The following is a 17,347-nucleotide window of genomic DNA, read 5'->3' on the forward strand; positions in this document are numbered from 1 at the left end:
GATGGTAACACTACCTCCTGATTTAGATTTTTTGGAGAGGCTACCTTTGGGGTAAATGCCGGGTCTAATCTTAAGATTATACGGTCCTCTCTTATCTGGCGATATGGGTCTTTAGTGGACAGGGCCTGGATCTCCCCTATTCTTTTGGCCGTGGTAACGGCTACTAGGAAGGCCGTTTTACGAGTGAGAGCAGAGATGGTTATTTTCTCATCGAGAGCATAGGGGTCCGTACAGAGAAACCGAAGTACCAGGCCCAGGTCCCAAGGCGGGGTGAGCTGCCTAATCGTGGGGCGCAGGCGCTGTGTGGCTCTTATAAATCTTATTACCCAGGGATGTGAAGCTAACTGGTAATCGAAGAAGGCGCTCAAGGCTGAAACCTGAGCTTTTAGAGTGCTGGGCTTAAGGCCTTTATTAAAACCTGCCTGCAAAAAGCTTAGTATGTTAGGGAGGTCAGGGGCGCCTGCCACAAGATCGGACCTGCCACCCTCCAGACAGAATCTTTTCCATATTTTTCGATAGATTGCGGATGTCACCGGTTTCCTACTGGCCTGTAAGGTGGATATGACCTGATCCGACAGTCCCTTTGCCTTCAGGATGTCCCTCTCAGGATCCAAGCCGACAGGTGGAGTCTTGCTGGGTCCGGGTGGCGGATCGGGCCCTGGTGGATGATGTCCTTCCACAGGGGTAGTTCGACTGGATTTTCTACACCATGGCTCCTAGAAGGGGAAACCAGCTTCTCCTCAGCCAATATGGCACGATCAACATCACTCTTGCGTGGTCTTCGCGTATCTTCCTGAGCACTGCCGGTATGAGAGCCAGTGGTGGGAACGCATAAGAGAGGGATTCTCCCCAAGTCTGACTCAGGGCGTCTACGCCTTCCGGGTGGTCCGTTGGATTCAGGGAGTAGAACCTGGGGACCTTCGAGTTCTTCCGGCTTGCGAAAAGATCTATAGTGGGGATCCCCCAACGCTGACAAAGGTGGTCGAAGATTTCCATGTTCAGTTCCCATTCTGTCCGGTGGATCGGTTGTCTGCTCAAGTAGTCTGCCACTTCGTTCTGGGCACCTTCTAAGTGTACTGCGGTCACTGATCGGACTGTTCGTTCTGCCCACGTGAATATTTTTCCCGCCAGGGCCTGTAGTGGTTGATGTCTGGTCCCTCCCTGGTGCTTCAGGAATGCCACTGCCGTTGTATTGTCGGATAATATGCGGATATGACGATTCTTTAGTACCGACTGGTTTCTCCGCAACGCTTCCCAAACCGCGAAGAGCTCTCTGAAATTGGAGGATCTGGTCCTGATGCCTGCTGGCCATTTCCCCTGGAAGATCTTCCCTTCTATGTGGGCTCCCCATCCCCACGCACTGGCATCTGTGGTGACTACCACGTATGGAGAGGTTGTCCATTGTACGCCCACCTGAAGGTTTCTGGACTGTGTCCACCACCGCAGGGACTCCTTCACTCGTTCTGGTAGCCTTAGGGGTCTGTCTAGCGACGCCTGACTTCTGTCCCACCTTGCGAGGATTTCTCTCTGTAACAACCTCGAGTGGAATTGGGCCCAACAGACACACTGGATGCAGGCTGTCATGAGGCCTAAGACTTCCATTGCCTCTCTTATGGAACATTGACGCCTCAACAGGTCTCTGGTTCTGGCCTGAACAGTCTTCTGCTTCTGCTCGGGTAGCCAGGATATTCTGTTGGCTGAGTCTAGGAGGACTCCGAGGAATACTTTTCTGGTGTCTGGCCTGAGGTCCGACTTCTCCCAGTTGATCACCCAGCCAAGGATCTCCATTACAGTAGTTGCTCGGATTCTGTCTCGAATGAGCGCTTCTTTGGATCTTGCCACCAGTAGGAAGTCGTCCAGGTATGGAATGATCACAATACCCTGATCTCTTAGGTAGGCCACCACCTCTACCACCAATTTTGTAAAGACTCTGGGAGCTGAGGCCAACCCGAATGGAAGACACTGGAACTGGAAGTGGCAGGTCCGGGCCGGTAAACTGACCGCGAATCTTAGAAGGCTCTGGGATGAGGGATGGATAGGGACCTGGTAGTATGCCTTTTTTAGGTCTAGGGTGCACATAACGGCGTCCCTGTCTATTAGGGGGATTGCGGATCGGATCGATTCCATCCGGAATCTCTTGTATCTGACCCAGGCATTTAGTGGTCTCAGGTTTATGATGGTACGGGCCTCGCCGGATGGTTTTGTGATTGATAACAGGGAAGAGTAGTGCCCTCTTCCTCTTTCCGTCGGGGGAACTGGTATTATGACCTCTGAGTTTACCATGTCCTGAAGATCCGTCCACATTGCGGAGTCCTCCAGGACGACAGTGGGGGCAATATATCTGTCGGGGGAGGTGAATATAGCTCTATACTGTAGCCTTCCGCGATGGTTCTGAGAACCCATGGATTGTGGGTGACTCGGGACCAGTTTGCTGCGAAGTGGCGAAGTCTCCCCCCAACACCTATGGCGTCATTGCCTCCTCGATCTAGATGTTGATGTGAATGAGGGACCCCTGTTCCTCCTGTCTTGGCTGAAGGAGCCCTTATAGGAGCTTCTATTGGACTTTGCCCGACCCCTGAATTCCGTCTGACTCCTGAAGAAGGAGCCTCTCCGAAAGGACTGGGGCCGCCTGGGTTTTTCCTCTGGGAACCCTTTATTTTTATCGGACACTAGCTCTAGGATGTTATCTAGGGCTGGACCAAATACCCTCAGGCCCGAGAAGGGGATGGCGCATAGCTTTGTTTTAGAAGCATTATCCCCCGACCAGGATTTAAGCCAGACTGCTCTCCGGGCCGCATTAGAGAGGGAGCTGTTTCTGGCTGCAAACCTTACTGATTCAGCCGACGTATCCGACAGGAACGCCGTGGCTGATTTCATGAGAGGAAGTGATGCTAGGATCTCTGATCTAGGGGTCTTGTTGGTTAGGTGTTCTTCCAACTGCCCCATCCACAAAAACCTGGCCTGGCCAGGCCACTGAGGTGGCTGCTATGTTGGCCCTAATCAGAGCCGCCGACGTCTCCCAAGTTCTTTTTAGCAAGACGTCCGCCTTCCTATCCATCGGGTCTCGGAGACCTGACGAGTCCTCGAATGGGATGGCCGTCTTTTTGGTAACCTTGGTGACTGGGACATCTATTTTAGGGACTTCCTCCCATGCCCGTGTTTCCTCGGGATCAAAAGGCAGTCTATTTTTAAAGTCTCGGGAGAGTATCAACCAACGCTCTGCCTCTTTCCACTCTTCCTGGACCATTGTTTTGATGTGTTCACTTACGGGGAACACTACCTGTTTCCGGGCCACGAGTCCTCCAAACATTAAGTCCGGTCTGGACTGTGGTTTAGGGACTTCCTCTATTTGCATAGTATTTCTGACTGCCTGGACCAGCTCGTCCGTGTCCTCCAGTCTGAACAGGTACTTCCTGCTTTGATCCTGTCTATCCCCCGGGATCTCGCCTTCTTCCTCCTGGTCTGAATCCCGGAAGTCAGACTCCTCGCTAGGGCTTGCTTCCGACACTGGGTATGCTTCCCACCTTGGACGCTTGCGACTTGGCCCTGGGCTGGGGGACTGACGCCGCGTGAGGCCGGCTGTAGAGGCCTGAACTTCCTCCCTTATCAGCAATCTCATTTCGGAAAGGAGGGATGGCTGTTCCTCGCCTATGACCCTTGAGGTACAGGGTCCGCATAGGGTCTTGCTATAGGTGTCTGGCAGCTTTACCCTGCATACGGGGCATCGGACCGATTTGGAGGTGGCTTTTGCCGGGTCCTTCACCCCCGAGGGGGATTCTGCCAGGATTCCCTTCTCCTAATAATACAGAAGGGGCACCTACTCAGATCTGGGCTGTGAGGATGGGTGGGGGAGGGTGGTCTGCGCTATGCGCACTTACCCCTCCACCTGCTGGAGCGTTGCCTTCCATTCTGGCACGATTCTGCAGAGCGCTGTGGATCTCAGGAGCGCGCGCCCGGGATTCAAAAGCCGGCGTCTGACGTCACCGGATGTGACGCACGACCTCCGCGATAGGCCGCCTCCTCCACTTCCTGCCCGGGCTCCTGCGCGCCACCGCGCTCTGCTTCTCCCCCAGTGCCTGCTCAGACCGCCGCTTGCAGGGAACCGCCCCCTGCCTGCTATGGCGGTTTGTTGGCGCCTTCCAGCGCTGACCCCGCCGTTGGAGCCATCCTGCGGGTCCTGTCATGGCGCTGCTGCGCCCATCCCCCTGCCAGTGCCCGCTCGGCCAGCCGCCTGCGGGGAGCCGACCCTCGCCTGTTATGGCGGTGCGTCCTGGAGCCGAGAGCCTCCCACAGGGAGGAACGGTTCCCTCCAGGAGCGTCGTCCTGCTCCTGGCCTTTGGAGCAGAGGGACTCCCCCATCGGAGAGTTTCGGCCCTGGGACCTCTTGACAGGGGAAGGCTTGGACCGGCCGCACGATCCCCTGAGCCCCTCCGGTAAGTCTCTTGTGTGTCCCTCCTTGCAGGGACAGGAAAAACACTGAGGGAGAGGGGGTGGGACATGACCTTTTAACCTCTTGTGTGTTTTCCTGTCCCTGTAAGGAGGAAGAGGACGTCCTCCATGGTGCTGTCAGGTGGACGTCCTGGAAAAATAAATTGCAAAAATTGCATGAAGGTAGTAATAATAATAATGGTATTTAGTTAAAGGGAATCTGTGATCTACCCTTTGGCGGGCGATGAAAACGAGGTTGGTCCGGTCCGATGGGTGGTGTTCCCGATGTGTGCCGCCTCCCCATCCTTGCCCGCCGTCCGCAGGTTATTGCTGAATTGGAGTGGGTGTATGCCATTTTTTGCGCGTGCGCTAAGCATTCATAGCTAGCGCACGAGCAGTATGCTTTGCCCAACTGCGGGCAAAGCCGGACTGTGCATGCGCCGGTTAACTAAACCCTGCAAGTATTTTGCGGTGTTCCAGGGGTTTAGTTAACCGGCGCATTCGCAGTCCGGCTTTTCGGCTTTGCCTGCAGTTGGGCAAAGCAAACTGTGCGTGCGCTAGCTATGAAGGCTCAGCGCACGCGCAAAAAATGGCGTACACCTACTCCAATTCAGCAATTTCCTGCGGACGGCGGGCAAGGATGGGGAGGCGGCACACATCGGGAACACCGCCCATCGGACAGGACCGACCTCGTTTTCATCGCCCGCCAAAGGGTAGGTGACAGATTCCCTTTAACATAATTTTGATCAAAATAATGTACAAGCCATCCCGCCACGTCACGGCAACCCTTGTAGGACAGTCCTAACTCTTGTATTTAAAACCTTTCCACTTGTCAAGTGACGTAAATGTGAACAAGAACAGAGGGACTGAACCACCAGTAATAGCATAGGCCAGACAGGATGGATTTTCCAACTCAAAAACAGGGCGGTCACACCCTTATATGCATATTGAACTAAATTACGACCTTCATGCAATTTTTGCAATTTATTTTTTACTTTTTTATTTTAGGATATTTGTTTTTTTGTTTTTGGTTTTCTCTGTGTAAAGGTCATGTGTTCATACGCATTTACATTTTGCATACACATTAATTTACTTTTTCAGCTCAGACTCAGTTTCTCAAAAACACTTCGTACGCTCGGATAAAACCTTATCGGAGCACATTCGCTCATCACTAGTAGTGACCTGTCCATTTCTGCAGGTGGATACCATTAGCAAGCCGCTCACTATTTTATACATGCAAGTATGAAAAAAAAAAAAAAAAAATGCCGCAAAAAAAAAAAAAAAACACACAACCTTCAGGAAAAAACACCCCTACCATTTGCCTCAATGGATTCATGTGCGTCTAATAGGCATTATGTGGACATACACAGACAAGTGTCAGCTGAACCCGTTAATTTCAAGAGGGCGTCGGACGACGGTCTAATGGGGGCACCAGTCAACTGATGGTCAGGGGAGATGTCAATCACAAGTGTCTAATTTTGGATTGCTGATCACATTGTTCTCCCTAAAAGAAGCCCACCGGCTAACATATCAGTCGATGGCTTTCTCACAAAGGACAGAGGAGCGCTTGGCTGTGTGAACACTCCTGTGTATGGGACACACGAGTTTCTCGCATTGTACTTGCAAGTGTGACCCTGGCCTTAAGGAAGCACTCCTCCTCTCAGAGTTTTTGTCCTCAACATATTGCAGTACTGTGTACTTACAATTGCTCATGTTGCCTTTCTACCCAGATAATTCTTCTCTTCCCATGAATTTTTCTAAGTACACTATAACACAATGTAACACATATTTGCACATTACGCCTTAGCTGTATGGCGAGGGCTAGCTTTCCACGTGTAACATTCAGCTTCCATGTTCCCATAGCAGTTGTATCGCTCAATGGAGCCATAACGCCATAATACAGGGCATTATAGAGGCACGACATAGCGGCACACACTCTATGGCCCCACATTAGGCCTCATGTCCTGCATGAGAAGCGCTTAGAGATACTTGTTGTTGTATTCACAATGAACCATAACTATGTAACCAGAGTTGATCAGTAATTACTTCCAAACAGATTTTATACTGATTAAATGCAGACGGGTGTTGGGAAAGTAGTGGTCGTGAAGTAGGGGATAAGGTACGGTACGTTAATACAGAGGAATCTCTGACTGTACAAGTTAAACACACAAATAAATAAAAACAGAAAAATGTTGCAGCTCCATCCCCCACTCAGATGCCTCCCCCAACACAATAATAACAGGGATGCTGATGTAACAGCCTGGGAGCCGCTGCCTCCTCACTGATGAGAATCATGTGAGGCTACGAAACTCAGTACAGAGCAGCTCTGCAGCCAACACTCTGCAAGTCATTAGCCACACGAGAAAGGTTACCTCGCTGCTCCGCAGAATGTGCAGCGCAAGCAAAGTAACACAATTAATAATAATGTCTCCTTCATATAAAGATGCAGCAAAGTCTCCTCCCAAGATATCTATAAAACGCTGTGTACTTTGCGCTGGTAAGCTGAGAATTGGGAGAGGTTCCATTTCCTCTGTCTGCTCCTTGCATGTCTGATGTCATTGTATTCGGCAAGAATTTGCCAACAATGCCCCCTCCTCCCATTTATTGAGTGGTTGATAAGCGCCGAGTGCATTCATGCATGTCATGCTTCAGATTGTTCGGCGTCTCTCCACAGCAACTAAAGAAATACCGGTATAATGAGTTGACGTAAAGTTTGCCTTCCGTCCCTCCAGGTAGAGGTGCTAATATTTGTTTTCTCGCTATACTACAACAACATGACTGTTTAATCAATAGTATGGAGATTAGAAAGGGGAATAATCATGCAAGCATTTGTAACAGAGAAGACAAAATACTGGCCTACAGAACTCCTAATTAGCTGCCATTAGGCCACGTTCACACATTCAGTATTTGGTCAGTATTTTACCTCAGTATCTGTAAGCCAAGACCAGGAGTGGGTGATAAATCCAGAAGTGGTGACAGGTTTCTGTTATACTTTTCCTCTGACCGTTCCACTTCTGGTTTTGTCTTACAAATACTGATGTAAAAAACTCACCAAATACTGAGGTAAAATACTGACCAAACACTGAACGTGTGAACGTGACCTTAGAAAGCAAACAGACCTAAAGTGTTACAGTCTTTAGGACTCAATCACACAGAAGCGTTGCATGCAACGACCCTGTATGGCAGCCTTTTTTAAAAGGATCAGTCACCAAATTACCGTAAGAGACCAATTTCTGCTCTTACTTTTATTCCTGCTGCTCCCCCGAATATTCCACACTCTTTATTTTATTTTTTTTTTAAATCCGCCATGTGGTTCAAGAGATAAGGGCCTTTTTATTTAGTGCTAATTTTATTGCCTTTTTTTCTGGGCGTGGCTCGCAGGTAACAATGCAGAGTAGCTTAAAGACATGCCCCAGAGGATCCTGTGACTGAGCCATGCCCCCTGTACAGACCAGACAAATGAGCACTAAATATTAAGTCCCATATGTCTGGAACTGTACAGCAGATTTTAAAAATGAAAAAAGTGGAATGATCAGGGGAGCAGTAGGGAAAATAAGTAAAAACTGCACATTTTTTACCTAGTGACATGTTCTCTTTAACCTCTACACGCCCACATAATATAAAAGCTCTTTATTTACTGCATCATGAACTTATATTTTCCGTAGAAAGCATTGGTACTAGGACAGAGCGCACCATGCTTGTCCAAACCATGTGAAGGTGGGGATCACGCATCAATGGGTGCCAAATCCCAATGGTGTGCCAAAACAAAACAAAAATAGGAGAATTTTGCGGCACTTCCATCAAATGAATAAAAAAAAAAAAATAATAATTTATTATAAATCCATAAAAACGATCAAATCCACGTGAAGGGGAATTCAAACCTGACGACAGTTTTTAATTCACCTCTACATTAATATGCTTGACTTTTTATAATAAAAAAAATGTGTTCACTGGATGCAAGTGCCGCAAAATCCCTCTATTTTCGTTTGGTTTCTAAGAGATTCCTTCTTTTTTTTATGTAAAATAAATACTTCCTCCAACTGCCACTCTTCCACCGATTCTGGAACAGTTTGTGCTTTTTTCTGTGCCTCTCCATTACAAAGATATACCCATGGTAATAAAGATGTAAGTTTTCCCGTCAACCAACTGGGCAAGTACTGCAGAACTTCTATCATAGAGGAGAAAAAGAAACACCTACAGGGAAGTTCTGGTCTATGTGCCCAGTTGATTGAAGGGCGAATTTGCATCTTTTTTACCGGGGAACATAACTATGGAACAGGAGACAGAATTTTCAGAATCAATGGAAATAGGATGAGGTACTCAGTTTAAATTTAAAAAAATCCAGTGAAGGCCAGCTTTAAAGCCAGTGTCCAGTCAGAAGCTCAAAAGTGATGTGTAAGTCAGTACCTATTGAAGCTGGTTACCTGCTATTTATTTTCTTTAGTATTCGCTGTTTAGCTCGCTTCCATTTGGACAGAGCTGTGATCATTGACTACAGCTTCACTACAGTGCATACAGGGAGTTTCAGGTAGTCTGAGACACCCCCCTATCTCGTCATTGGTTCACGGTGCTGCATTATCCCACCGCTCTGCAGCTCTAGCTGCTCAGATTGGCTACTGTATAAATCCACAGGCTCATTAAAAAGGGGTTGTCCACTACTACGACCACCCCTTCTTAAACTAAGTGTTTGGCCCCGATAAAATAATAAAGCCTCTCCTCCCATGTCGGCTCCGTTAAAGCTGCGTGGTCTCAGGCCTGTGATATGGTAGAATGACACGTGACGCCGGTGCCCAATCAACGCTGGCGTCACCGTCTCCGCCTTCGGACAAATCGAACATGAAGAGGAAGTCCGGGCTGCAGCTGATCCCTGATTTCCTCTTCATGTTCAGTTTGTCCGAAGGTGGAGACAGTGACGCCAGTGCTGATTGGGTGCCAGGGTCAACTGTCACAACACCACATCACAGCGCTGGGGAGAGCAAGTGCTGACACCACGGGCTTTATTATTTTATCGGGGCCAATCATTTAGTTTAAAAGAAGAGGTTGTCCTAGTAGGGACAACCCCTTTATGGAACTCAGTGCCAGGAGGGTAGACATGTATTACAAAAAGACTAAAATAGTCATAAAATACTGAATACTGAGCCAAGTGTTCCACTTTCCTATACAAATAAGCACAGAAAAAAAAAAAAGCTCCTTTGAGGGAGGCTGCGATGTGTCCTATAAGTTATAGGTTGGGACAATTTCCAGATTTATACAGCTGAAAAACTCTCAGATGAAGTGTGAACTGACCATTGCTGAGTGGTCTGCAATCCAATGTGCTAGAGCTTAGGCAATGAACGATCGGTTGGTGAAGCACAAATGCAATATACCGTATTCCATCGACAGAGATCAGAATAGTACTTGTCATTTCTTTTATAACATAGCAAAGAAAGGGATATTATTTCTGTATCCAGGAAGCTGGGGAGCCCTCTGCAGCGAGGCCACTGAAACGGAAACTACACTCAGTGGCCAGGGACAGAAAAGGAAAGATCAGCAAATAAAATACCACTTCGCAGGAAATCCGTCAGCATGTAGGAATCTGTGTGTGCTTTCCCCGTAATCACTTACACACCAACATCTCCTGGATGCTAGCCTCTGAAGAGACTGTAACTACTGCTAAAAATGGGGTAGAAACTAAGAAAAACAAAGATGTGAGAGTAACTGAGAAAAGTAGGCAAGTAATCTATATTATACTGAGCTTATGCACCTCGTCAGACAGGCCAAAAAAAACCTACTATTTTTTTATTTATTTGAACCAAAAAAAGGAACGTACTTATACAAAGAATATGATTTAACATACATAGATTAAAAATAATAAATATTACAAGCTTTAAGTAAAACAAGAAAAAGGAAGTTCACACATTGTTTATTTGGGGTGGATTTCTCTGCAGCATTTTTCTTTTGCTGGGGGCTTTGTTACTGATTTTCCTAACTTCCCACAATAAGATTTTGACACATTTGTGACCATGTATGTTTTTTTTTTTTTTTGCACAAAGAAAATACAGTATCTTTCAATTTTAGCAAAATGGGTTGGATTTAAAGAAATCTCATGCTGTTTTGTTTTTAAACACTGCATAAACTGAGCTGTGTTGCAAATATATATATCTCAGCATCATGTTAATTTCTCTTGCAGGTACGCCGAGTTACATGTATGGATTTTCCCCATAGAATTGCTTTAGATGTGGGAAAAACTGCAAATGTAATCCGCACAATAATGTTTTGCCAGAGTCAGAATACCAGGAAGTATCAAAAACAAAGCTTCAAATTAAAAATTACATACCAAAAAGAGACAAAAAACCACAGCACCAAAAATGTAATAAGAATGCATGTAAAAAATTGCACTCAATAAAGCAATGAAAAACACATGTAACCTAATTTAAATAGGTGCAGAAATCCTGCATCATCAAAAGCTCACCAAATACTCATCATGGGACGTAGCATTCGCATGTCCACACGTCTTTTTCAGACACATTCCATTCTGAAAACTGCCTGAAAAAGGTCTGTGTGGGCACAAATGATTAATTCTATATGTGCAGAAAACTGAAAGCACATTATGGCCCCTTAATGGTATGTACACACAATATCTTTTTCAGGTGGGTTTCGCTCTGAAACCCACCTGAAAAGGTGGTAGCTAAACTCTCAAAAGATTGAACATGCGCATTTCTAGGTTAAAACAACTTCCTGTGCATTTGTTCAGTTGTTTTAGCATGTTTTGATCACTTCAGGCTTCCAAAGATGCCAAGCGGTTATAAAAGCGAGCTGACCAATCTTCCGGACTTCCCTTGAATTGCTAATGTAAAATTCGCTCTACATGCCACACAAAATCGACAGCAGACCTTGCAATCCGCACCGCAGATCAATCTGTGCCCAGAAGTTTTCAACTTTGTAGATTAAATTTATATAGATCTCATTGATTTAGCTAGTACTGTGTGACTGCATGCAAATCAGAATGGAAAAATCAGGTGAAAAAATACAATCTGTAGTGTATCAAAGAATTGCAAACCAAAGGCGTTCCGCAAGATTTTCAGATATTACGACAGCCACTACGGCCTTGATTCTGCTGGACAATGCAGGATATTATACATTTTCCCTCACCTTATCACTCCTGCATATAAAACTAGCCATTCTGATAATCCCAGATATAATCTTACTAATCACACCTGAAGGATTTCAAAATGTGATGCTGACTGATCAGGAAACTAAAAGATAAAAATGTTCTTTTTATTTCACTTGAGGCCTCATTTCAGGAGTTTTTCTTGTACATGGCCTGTTGTTCCACTAATAGCTCATAGCATATTTTAACATCGTAATTGGGAAGGAGAAGCTTTGCCATTTTGTATTTCTTACCAGAAAATCAGTGATGGCTGAATGATTGCTTAGGTAAGTTTAGTATACACCAAGTAAGGCTGGAGTCACACATAGCGACTTACCAGCGATCCCGACAATGATATCAACGTGTCAGGATCGCTGGTAAGTCGCTATGTGATCGCTGGTGAGCTGTCAAACAGACAGCTTCACCAGCGATCAGCACGGCATCGCTGTGTTCGTTAGCGCTGATGCCATGGATCCATGTAAAAAATAGAATTAAAATAAAAAAATATTGTTATTCTCACCTTCCGACGTCCCACGCAGCATTCCCGCCTCTCTCCACGCTCCGGTCCCAGTGATCCTTTGCGCGAATTACCGCGATGACTTCCGTTCTCGCGGTCATTCTTGCAAAGGCTTACTGGCACCGGAGCGTGGAGAGAGGCGGGAACGCTGCGCGGGACGCCGGAAGGTGAGAATAATAACAATATTTTTTATTTTTTTTTTATTATTTTACACCTGATCGCTGGTCTCCCGCCTGTCACACACAGCGATGCGTGCTGGCCAGCGGGAGATCAGCGACGAAAGAAATGTCCAGAGGTTTCTTGCAGCGATCAGCAATACCGGCAGGGGGGCCGGTCGCTGATCGCTGTCACACACAGCCATCTCGCTGGTGAGATCGCTGTTATGTCACAAAACTTGACTCGTTAGCGAGATCGCTGTGTGTGACTGGGCCTTAGCATTACTCAATGTAAAACGCGTTGTGCATAGAAAACAAGGGTTAGATTACAACCAACAATTCTCCAGAGCATAATTTTGTCCCAAAGAGTAATCCATGTTAGCGAAAATCAATACATGGGTGTGCAAGGTCATCCCAACCTATACGCTAAGCTGTGAATATCGCCACCGTCTTTACAACAAGCTTTCTTCCATGTAGCAAACTGGAAATGACATACAACACGACGTGATAAAGCAAACAGCACGGAACACAGTTTTGATAATAATAATGAATCAAGCTGGTAATTTAGGCGTTTCCATAGGAACTTCATCTCAGCGATGTACAGTTTATATGATCTGCTACACGATGCCTCCTCCACACTTCTGCAGTTGAAAAGGGAGGTAACAAAAAAAAAAATTCTCAAAGAGGCCTTGGCCAGCAGGGGTCAAATATTCTCTTTAATCTACAGATTCTATCACATTTGATAAGCTTTAATCCTCTGACCCGGCAACCTCACATTCCTCTGTATCTCTGTCACAAAAGCACCATTCACAGGATGAAACTGCAGAACATTTCACAACAGCTACTGCACCGCCACAATCCAATAGTTGTTCCTAACTTACCATGTGCAGTGGGAAATCCATCTATTCATGCTGTCACACTACTTACACCCATACTAGAGGACATGCCGGCGCAGTAGGGATCAGAACTCCACATGACCTGGAGATGCACTGAGCTCTGTCCATTCGGTCTGGCCAAGATTTGCTGCATTTACAATCATGGGACGTCATATCAGACTATAAATGCTGTACTATAACAAACTTCTATTTGAACAAGTTTTCCCCATCTACATCAAACTTCTACCCAAGGCAGATTAAGGTGTATAAAAATATAAATAAAAAAAATCAATTTTACTCCCTCTTCTCAGGTCCGGGCTCTTGTTTGGCCACAGTTATGGTGGCATGTTGACAGTGCTGCAGCCAATCATCTAACTTAGTAACTCACACCATCTACATCAGCAGCTGCTGAGCTTTAGTGATGGACTGCAGCGCCATCAATGTGATGTCACCGCTGCAACCAAACAACCCAGAGCAGTCAGCGGTAGAGTCACATCACTGGACCCGGCGAAGGCATTTAAGGAAAAAAAAAAGCCTTTTTTGTTGTTTAACTCGTACCTGAGCCTGCAGGCAGAAAGTGTGAATAAATCTGACAACCGCGTTAAGGCTCGATTCACATTTGCGTCAGTCTTTGCAGATTCTGCCACATGGGGGGGGGGAAAATGTGAAGAATGAAATGCTGTTTTTCTTGTCAATGTGATGGACATCTCTGTGTTATGTCATGTGATATCTGGCTATCAGTTTTATTTTTTTTTGTTAGGATATAGGAACAAAATAGGAGCTGTCACTAAAGACCCCATTAAGATTTTTCTGTAAAACTGTGTAAATGATCAGCTTAGGCAATGGTCTCGATGAACTCAATGAATAATGGGTCGAGTGTAAACCCAGCGCTACACATAAAGGATGTGGCGGGCAGATGGCCGTCCGCTGTGCAGCACTGCTCCAGGACAAATCCAGAATGGCACAGGGATTGTAGTCCTGCCGGGAAACACCATCACAGCCACCCATTCTGACATCAATGTGTGTCAGATAAAAACTGCTGAAAAAGATGCATACGGAGAAAACTAGAATTATATGGAGTTTTTCATCAGACTGCAGAGTCACAAAAAAAGATGTAACCACAGATTCAGCACCGGACAATGATAAATTATCTCCTGGAAAGAGAATATTGCTACAAAACTGAAAAACAAATAAACAAAATGATAGAAAGTTTACATTTGTTTTCTATACCCTGGAAACTCCGTAGTTTGTCAGCGGACTTGCAGCGCGTCCGTATTGTTGCTTAGTGACTCGTGGCCATTTGTATGGCAGGGGGAGGAGAGGGTTTTGTGGAGGGAGAATGTGGTACTGCGGTTTCCTGGAGACAGGAATCTCGTGCTCCCACCCCAGGTCTCCAGCCACGTAGGAGCCCTCCCTGCCAAACTCCACTCCTCCCTTCCCTGGAAAGATTGGCCAGAGGTGAATGACAAGAAGAGGAAGGCGAGAGGTGTGACAGAAGGAGAACAGGTGGCGGATGTCACAGGGAGACAGGTGTTCTCGGCCAAAAAGCATCCTGCCGGTGAGAGCACCCCACGTAATCTGTGACGCCAGACAGCAAGGCGGACACCCCAAACTGTGTACTTACATCAGAGTCCAAGAGGATGAAGAGCGGAGGGGACGGGGGACATGAGATGACTCCATGCTGTACCCCAAAGTGGACGGGCGGGAAACGCGTGGGAACGACGGAAACATGGAAGAAACGTATGGCTGGGGAGACCGGCATGCGGGACATTGGGTGAGGAGCTACATCCTGGACAATTGGCGAAATACATATATATACACTCACGTGTGTGAAGTTCAGATCCAATAGTATATAATTCCAACACGTTTTAGGCAACGACCACACAACGCGTCTGTCTCATCACACATTCGCGCAGTAAGTACAGACGCGTTTCGTACAGGTAGATTTCTTCATTCCTTTAAAGTATAAAAAATTCAATAAACATTTATAAAAGGAAAAAAAAAAACAAAGTCTCTCCGGCACCGACCGCAGCATGTGAACATGACATTGGCAGAGTACAGAGGCAGAAGTGCAGGACCGGGCTCATCCCAATGGCACTGCCTGCCAGGATGCCGGCCACAATGCACGGCTGCCTATGTCGTACACATGTCACACAGCGGTACCGCAGCAGAACGCGGCCCGGAGCGTGGGATCACAGTCGTTACCGCCGACAAGGCTGTTACTGACCATATGGACGCCGTGCTCCCGGGGTAGCGGCCACAGTCCGGACTTGCTCAGCTCCTGTCCCCTCCGCGCAGACCCAGCTCACTCTACACGACTCACTGGCCGGGAAACGCTCAGCTCAGACTTCTGCCCCGCCTCCAAGCTCCCATTGGACGAACACCACAACACCTGGTCTTTCATTGGATGAGAGCGGTGTCGGTCACCGACACACAGGCGTCTATTGTGCTCCGGAGGTTTATTCAGGGCAAGGTTTAGTAACTCTTCCAGCGCTGAAGAAAATGCAGCAACGGACGCGGCTGCAAGAACACGGCACCTCAGTGTGTAGCGTCTGTGCCTGGCGGACAGCGAGTGCAACGGAGCAGCCTGTCAAGTCTTTGTACTCTCCTGTCTACCATGGCGAACCTCATCATCACTTCTCCTCTGCCTCCCCTTCTGCACCACTTCTACTTTGCGCGACTCTTTTCCGTACTACTTCTCTGCATCACTTTTCTTCTTTTCTCCTTTGCACCACTTTTCTTATTATTATTATTATTTATTGTTATAGCGCCATTTATTCCATGGCGCTTTACATGTGAGGGGGGTATACATAAAAACAAGTACAATAATCTTAAACAATACAAGTCATAACTGGTACAGGAGGAGAGAGGACCCTGCCCGCGAGGGCTCACAATCTTCAAGGGATGGGTGATATTCAGGACTTCTCTTCTACACCACATTTATTTTGCACTACTTCCCCCTCTGCACCATTTCTCTTCTACACCACTATTCCTCTGCAACACTTCTCTTCTACACCACTTTCCTGCACCACTCCTTTTAATCACTTTTCTTCTGTGACACTTCTCTTCTGCACCACTTCTCATCTGTGCACCACTTTTCTGCACTTCTCTTTGCCCCACTTTTCTGCACCTTTTTTCTTCACCACTTTTCTTCTGCCCCGCTTCTCCCTTGCACCACTTCTCTTTTGCTCCACTTTTTTGTAGCACTTCTCTTCTGTATCACTTTTCTTTTACATCACTTTTTGGCACCAGTTTTCTTGCGCCACTTCTCTTTGTCACTTTTCTTCTGCATCACTTCACTGCATGAATTCTCCACTGCACCATTTCTCATCTGCAGCACTTTTTTGCTGCATCACTTCTCCACTGCACCACTTCTCCTCTGTGTCACTTTTCTTCTGCATCACATCTCTGCGTCACTTCTCCACAGTATCATTTCACATTTGCGCCATTTCTTCTCTGCACCACTTCTTATACAATCCTCAAACACATACAATGAATGGCTGCTTTATTAGTATTTATTCATGGCTACTATTACCCTCATGTACTAGCACATTGGACTCCATTGACTTTCAGAACCCCAGTAACTCATTGCGGCATAGATTGCACTATGTGTTGAAATATTGTCCCATACGCGGACGAAAGTTTCTCATAGTTGCCACAAATGAGTCTTATGCACTGACATGCTCAGAACAGCCTGTTCTATGTCATCCAAGAGATGCTCTATATGGCAATCATGTGTGAACTGGGACAATTTGCTGTAATGTTCCTGAAGCTAATCCATGACTACATGTCTCCTTGTGGCACAGTTCATTGTCCTACTGAAAGTCCCATGACGTTAGGAGATTGGTCCGCCACATTGCATTGGTAGCCCCCATTATTCAGACATCCGTCCACAGGTATTAGGCCACACAGTGTGCCAAGAAAACATTCCCTATACCATTAATCTACCTCCACCAGCCTAACCTACTGACAGCAAAGGTTCATTGATTCATGCAGCTTATTCCAAATTCTGTCCCCCATCAGCATATCAGCTTGATGAAACAAAATCCTAAATTCACCGGAGCAGGCTATGCTAATCCGCTGCTCAGTGATCCAAGTTCCGTGTTCTTTTGGCCACTAGGTTCTTGCCTTTCTCTCTCCCTTATGCTGGGATCACACATGCGAGAAACTCGGACGAGTATCACACGTCAGTACCCGGCACTGCCACCGGCACTCGGGACCGGAGCATGCGGCTCCATGTATT

The 17,347-nt window shown here is 46.7% G+C and overlaps 1 protein-coding gene across 2 annotated transcripts in view; it reads right to left on the reverse strand.

Annotated features, from left to right (window-relative positions):
• AMOT (angiomotin) overlaps positions 1-15,521 on the reverse strand; it is a 76,139-nt gene extending 60,618 nt beyond the window's left edge. Inside the window, exons 1-2 of one of the 2 annotated variants that reach the window (XM_073560940.1) lie at positions 15,332-15,521; positions 14,930-15,060 (exon numbers count right to left, since the gene is read on the reverse strand). The gene's annotated coding sequence lies outside the window, so the exon portion shown is untranslated. The remainder of the gene's footprint in view (positions 1-14,929; positions 15,061-15,331) is intronic. The other variant, XM_073560939.1, reaches the window with a different exon arrangement.
• Positions 15,522-17,347: the final 1,826 nt, after the last annotated feature.

The sequence above is a fragment of the Dendrobates tinctorius genome, unplaced genomic scaffold (genome assembly GCF_039654945.1).
Source record: "Dendrobates tinctorius isolate UK_male_01 unplaced genomic scaffold, ASM3965494v1 ptg000309l, whole genome shotgun sequence".
Classification (NCBI taxonomy): Eukaryota; Metazoa; Chordata; class Amphibia; order Anura; family Dendrobatidae; genus Dendrobates; species Dendrobates tinctorius.